Here is a 7,028-nt window from a genome sequence, read left to right on the forward strand (position 1 = left end):
CTGACATGATTTTCCATATGGTTTGGTCAATGGGCCATCAACACCAAAAGGTAATCATTTTTATGGAAAAGGAAGTTTTTTTTTGACACAGGGATATATTGTACTACAAAATGAATACAATTCATTTTTGTTACATGATAAGATTGGTTAGTCTTCAGGTTAAAAATAAAATATGGTTATCACAGCTTAAATTTATAATGGACCATGGTTTTCCTCACCTCCATGGGCCCCCCACTCGACTGGGCCCCTGGGAACTCTCCCCTTTATCTCCTTTATGGACAGCCTTGAAAAGGCTTTCAAAAATGTGGGCTATATCCCCTTTAGGACTTTTCAATTATTTCTTGCCATCAGCTGGGAGCTCAATTACCCAAGCTCACCCTGTAATGCAGAAATTCTTTACCCCTTCACTCTTTAACCTTCCAGTATCACCCTGGACATTTTTGTCTAAAAGGGTGAATTTTATTCTGAAAAGTGAATTTGTCTGTATCGGTAGGAAGGTGGTTTTCATTATAAAGATTGAAATCCCCCCCCCACACACACACACACACCAGAGTTCACCACTGTTATTGTACCATGGATGAATGTCATAAAATGAGGGAGAAAAGCTGTTAAAGTGGCCTTCTGCATGCTACTCACAAAGGATTACTGGATCACTCAGTGCATACCAGGAAGGCCACTTTTACCAGCTTTTCTCCCTTATTATGTGAAATTCATCCATGAAACCAAAATAGTGGTTTAGAAAATATACCAATGATATGGTTTCTGATCAAACTTGAAGTTGTGTCATAATAAACAGTGACACTGTAAATGATTGCTACTTTACTGAATAAGACATAATAAGACATTTCAGAGAATGAGCTTCTTCCCTCTAAATTCTGTCAGTTTGTTGAACTAGTACCTCTGCTTTTACCAGAGTCTGCTTTCAAAGAAGTACCTTTGCTTTGTCTTGAGTTAGTGCTGAATGCACTTGTGCACCTCTGTCTGATGTTCTTATAAGAAACTGGAGGTTTGCCTAACATTGTCCTTCGCTAACACACTGGCCTGAGACCTGATTTGTTCCTTCAGGCTACACCACAGCTGCCCACTGCTGCTAAACGGGTCATCTACAGAGGACACATTTCATCACAGTGATTGATGAAGTATAACATAACAGGTGTTATTTGAGTTTTCAGCTTCAAGGTTGTATGAGTTTCTGCCAAGAGTGGTGTTTTTTTCCCCTTATTTCTGGCAGTCTAAGAAGTGAGGCTCAAAGGACGTCAGAGAAATGATTTTTTTGGAAAGCAATACAGGAAGCGATAGTGAGCCTTCTCTCTCTTTGTTCCAGCGGAGAGCATCATTACCCATCCAAGCTACGTTCAGGTCAGAAAGAAACCATCTGTTGTGTTTTACAATCTGCTGCTCATTTCTATGCCACCCTCTGCAGTGGAAAATCCCACTGATTCATTTTGTTTGTTTCAGCCAGTCAAGATGAAAACTACTACCCAGGATGCAACATGGGCAGATTACTGTGCTGTTATAACTAAGACTCTTTATGAGAGTACCCTGTAATGCTGTCAGCTCTGCTAACTAACAACCATTGATTGTCACATATTGGTTCCAGGATAGAATAAATGAAGCATCAAATTCAGCTGCAACCATGTTGGATTTCTGTCATTTAGGACAGCAAATGGAGCATGGTGCTTGGAAGATGCATGAGTTTAGGAACCTGAAGGCACAAATAGCTGGTTTAAATTCATGTTTCTAAGATTCTATTTTGGTTACAGCTGACCACAGCTGGCTTTTATTAGATTTGACAAGCTCACAGAGCTACAGGAGCATAGCAGGTTGCTACTCACTTGCTTGACCCCTGTGAGAGCAGCTGGTGACCAAAGCACTGTGTGACTTAAAATAGCTGGTCTTCTCATCGCTACAGTCTGCCATCATTTAAGGGGGAATGAAAACAACAATCCCGACTCCTGCACAAGGCAACAAACGAATGTATAATGAACCCTGACAAGCCACCAATGGCAAGTGCAATATGCCTGCTACTTACTTCGAATTTAAAATATCGATACATTATCACAAGAATTTCACTCAGTGTTAAAGCTTGAGCCCAGAGTTGTTGGATGGCCATATAGTGCCAATAACCACTTATCAATTTCCACAAGGTCCTGTCATGAAGTCTTCCATCCATGCCTGTGAACGGAGCTAACAGGTCAGAAATGCCTCTCCACTTGGCTCAAAATACAGGCCAGGTCCATTAGTGGTGTGTTAGTTGCCAAAGGAGCTGTCTCTATGTGGCAGCTCTGTATTTCTCTGCATTTCTGTGCAACCCCACCACTAAGCCTCAGACACATCTCCTGTTTTACCAAACATCTTGTAAAATAATATTAATCTAGGAATTTTAGAGTTTGGATTAATTATGATAAAGAATTTCAATAATATAAATGCAAATCCTAATTTTAAAAAATGTTATTTTGGAGCTAAAAACTGGTTACTATTTCTGAGATGTACATATGGAAGCCCATTCCAAGTTAGGCAATTTAAAAAAAAAAGAATCCTAAGTCGTAATGAGATAAAAAGTCATGATAATGACTCCTTATTTTATTTTACTCTGTTTTGCTGGGCAAGAAGTACTGATTTTGGCTGATTTGTTTGAATCTTGTCTTTAGTATTTTGTTATTTTGGATGGAAATATCTTCAAGAAAGTTGTTTTTTCTATAATGATGTATTCATTTTTTGAAGATTTAAAAAGTACCAACATTTACATTAGACATTTACATTAAAATCACAACAGACTGAAATGTTTGATTGCATGTCACCCTAAAGTTCAGGCCTGTCGCTTTGTTCAGTCATTTATTTATTTATTTATTTTTTAATCTAAGGTCTATGCTGGTGCACCAGTTGAGAACTACTGTTTTCTAGTAAATGGACTTCCAAGGGATGTTTTGGCTTTTGGTGTCAGTCTTGAGTGGACACTTTGGAAACTGAATTTTTTTGTCTTTTTGAAGATAAGTATTAAATCTATCTTTAACACCAAAGGTTGCCACTTAGAAGTCCATGCACTGCATGAGGGGAGGCTGCTGGCCTTAAAGCAAGGCCATCGCAGGCTGGGGTCTGGGCTGTGGTTTCTTTCCCTGCATGTCATCCCCCATCTTTCCCTTCCCAGTTTCTAATTCCCTCCACTCTCCTAAAAGCACAAACACCCAAGAATAATTCTTTAAAAATATATGTGTGTAGTGGTGTGTACATCACAAAAGCAAATGCTTTAAAATGCAAAGCAGACTTTATAACTGTGTGTACAACAGCTGTTTCAGCAGAGAGTGCCAGGTGGGTGTTTAATGGCTTTGTCCAGATAAGCTTAACTATATGCACTTTTCCACAGTAGAGGTTAGTCAGACTTGTAGATCCCATTAAAAGGTTGTGCAACCTGAAGAGCAAGTATTTCATTAGGTATCTTTATGGAAATCAACTACTTCACTCTTACAGCTAAGTGAATTTTAGGCAAAGTATGATTTATAATGAAACAAATGTTGGTCTTCCACAGTGTATGCTTTTTCCACAAAGATTTTTTTGTGAGGAGCTATAAGATTCAAAAATAATCCAAGGTTTACACTGGGCAAGAAAATAGAAAAATCTGCATATAAATATAGACACAGGAATGTCAATATTTGTTAGAATTATACAGCCAACATGATGATATCCATTAAGTCCTCTGCTGACGTCTCATATCACTGCCTGTTCTTGTTCTTTCTGCCTATACCAAATATTTCCTCAGCAGACTAACTGTGGTGACTGCTTAATCAGAAGGACAGGAAGCTTAAAAATTGGATTTAGTAGTGATACAACTTTAACTAAATATGCTTATTTTTCCCTTTCAGTCCCTAAACCTCATCTTAACAACAGGCTTACCAGATAAAAAGGAAAAAGAACTAGAAGCCATTTAATTGTCTTCTTCTGTTATAGCCACATTTTATAACACCTCTCAGTTTCCTGTCTCTGTTGACACGTCTGTCACTTCTTTGAAGCTGCTACACTTGCACTCACAGGCACCTACATATATAGAACCAACACCTGCAGCCATCGCTGATGTGCTAATGACCTCTGTTCTGACAGGACTAGGACTGAACTTTCTATGTCTGCAGATCCTGCATTCCCTCTGCATTGAAAATCCAACATTGCTCTTGATTCTGCTGCAAAGAGACTCCAATCAATATAAAACAATGCTACACAGTGTTTTGGATTGCTATTACTGTAGGCTACAAACTCCCTAATGACCTCTTCTCACTACTTTTTAAAAAGTATGAGCCACAAAGGGAGACAACAAAGAAATGAAAGAGATATTGTGATTTTTTTTCGTTACCTAGCGAGTCTTGCAATTTTTTTTATGGATTTCTCCCAAAGTGGAGCAGCAAATTGGCAGAATAGTTATTTCAGTGTGTTTTGTTTGTGATTTAGCTCCTCACTTTTCAAAGTAGTGAACAAAGGTGTGGTCTCCAGAGGTGATATATTTCTGCAGGGGAAACAGAACCACATTTCAGGCATGGAGAAAAATAGCCTGTGAACTGTAATGCACTTTGAAGGAATGAAAAGAAGAAGAGAAACTGTAAACAAGGACTGAGGCAGCTCCTGCACCTGTATTGTAATTCTAAGATATTTTATGACGTATAGGTAACAGGCAGGGCATAAATGCAGGTGTTATTGCATTGAGGCACTTTAAAATCTTTATTTTCAATATACCTTTTCCAGCCACCCAGCTCTGTTTCTGTCTGCAGCCCAGGAGTCTGTATTCAATCATCCTTTGGAATTATTGATGCATCCTTTATTTGTGGCAGAGGAAATAGGACATGGGACTTTTAACAAAGGGCAGAGCATGCAGGGATGGAGCTGAATGGAAAGTAATCGTATTCTCCAAATTGATAGCAGTAAACTGACACATCAGGGCTTCTGTGAAACAATAGAAGAGGCTGAGCTTTGCTTTCAAGGCTAAGAAGAAGCTGTTTGCTGAATTCAAATCGTGTTTCCAGCACACAGTAGCACAGCGGGATTGAATGTGTTTGCATTTCGCTCCTATGTCCACATGTGCCTGGAATCCTGTCTTGCTTCGATTTCATTGTCTCTCTGAAACAGGCTAACATCCATTAGCGCTGGCAGGCTGGGGATTGAGATGAATGTGTTCCAATTTTAACCACACCTCTGCGAGCCCTGGAAGGTCTCGCCTGGATACAGGAGCACTGTGAAGTGAGAGCTGGAGCTGTCCCAGTGTGGCTTGGACTGGTTTGGTGTGATCTCTACCTGTGGGTGGAACATAAAAGACAGATCTTTTAATATGCTCAAAAGGCTTTACATAGACATTTTCAAAATTATTCTCCCCTTTTTTATACCCTTTCTATCTATATTGTGCTTCTGCTCCCTTGTGCACACGTAGATATCTTTTAGATGATTGTATCATTATACAACAAATGTATCTCTACTACCTGCAACAGCAGATAACAGGCAACAGCAAAGATAGCATGAGAGCAATCCATAAACTCAGCAGTGGTTCTCAACTGGTCTAGCCTCAGGACCCACTACCAACTCCTTCATGAGCCATCACGACCCAAAGTTTTAATATTTTTCAACCAGATTTATTTGATAATAACAAACTTGTTTGAGACAGCACAGAACATTTCTTCTGAGACACATTCCAGATAAAATTACGAAAGGTTTCGAGGAAGGTTCCCAGAAATTTCACGATATTTTCAGTGAACATTCTTTGAAAGATCTTGGAAAAGACTGCTGAAAGGTCCTTTGAAAAGTCCTCATAATTAATGATGTAAGTTCAAAAAAAGTTCCTTGTGAAGTTCTTTACATCTACAGGACAAGTCCCAAAATTATTAACATAAATCTATGGTAAAATGCTGATGGAAAACTAGAAAACTGGGAAAAAAAATCATAAGGTTTACAGTGAATCACCCAAAAGATATCAGGAAAAATCTCAATGAAAAATCCTGAATAATTAAAAAATAAAACCAGTCAAGCACATTTTCCTTTGTGCTACCGAAAAAAAAGAAAAAAAAAAAAAAAAAGAAAAAACTGCAGAGGAAAAAAAACAAGTATTCAATTTTTACACAAGCACATTTTCGTGACCCACTGGAAACAGCTACATGACCCACTTCAGGGTCCTGACCCACCAGTTGAGAACCACTGTTTTAAAGCACATTTCTCTTTACTGACACTGTGATAGCTGTAAAATCAGGCTCAAAGAAGGCTTGTGTGTAAAGTGCAGTCAGACCCCTTCACTTTTTTAGATAATGTAATTTTTCAGTTTTGATATACTTCAGCCTGATACCAAGTTGAAAAATTCATTTTTATCTCATTAATCTACACTCAGTGCACCATCAGTTTGCAAAGTGTCTGAATACTTATGCAAATGTGATATTTCAGTTTTTTCTTTTTAATAAATTTGCAAAAAAAAATTAAAATTCTATTTCACTTTGTCATAATGGGGTACTGAGTGTAGATTGATAAAAATGTTTTTTTTTTTTTTTTTTTAACTTGGCTGCAATGTAACAAAACTGAAAAAATGAGTTTGAATACTTGCTCTGCATGCTCAGTGGAGTGATTGGGGAGAGTAATACAATGTTCAATTTGCCATCAGAAACCACAAAAAGTCATGTACTTACATGTCTAAAGTTGCCATAGTTTGCGTTACGCAGATTTCTGTGGAGTTTACTCCTTTGGTAGGGGCGCAGCTCTCTACCAGCTACGTCACGTATTTTGTTGCTCTGATTGGCCCATAAAGATGTCACGGACAGAACGTTTATGCAATCACCCTCTTAAGTTTTTCTTTTGAAAGGCTCTACCCTTTCCCAAACGTTGTGTATGAGTGGTTTACCAGATGGTTGTGTGAAATAAATCCATCTGGCATGCCAGGTTAGTCCTTTTGGGTTTTAGGCAGAAAGAAATGGATTATTTTAAACTAGAACCTTTAAAGATGTTCTAGAGCTAAAAACAACAGCCAACTATAAATGACTTAATATTAATGTATGCCTCTGGGCTATAGCAGC

The sequence above is a fragment of the Cheilinus undulatus genome, linkage group 9 (genome assembly GCF_018320785.1).
Source record: "Cheilinus undulatus linkage group 9, ASM1832078v1, whole genome shotgun sequence".
In the NCBI taxonomy this organism is placed as follows: Eukaryota; Metazoa; Chordata; class Actinopteri; order Labriformes; family Labridae; genus Cheilinus; species Cheilinus undulatus.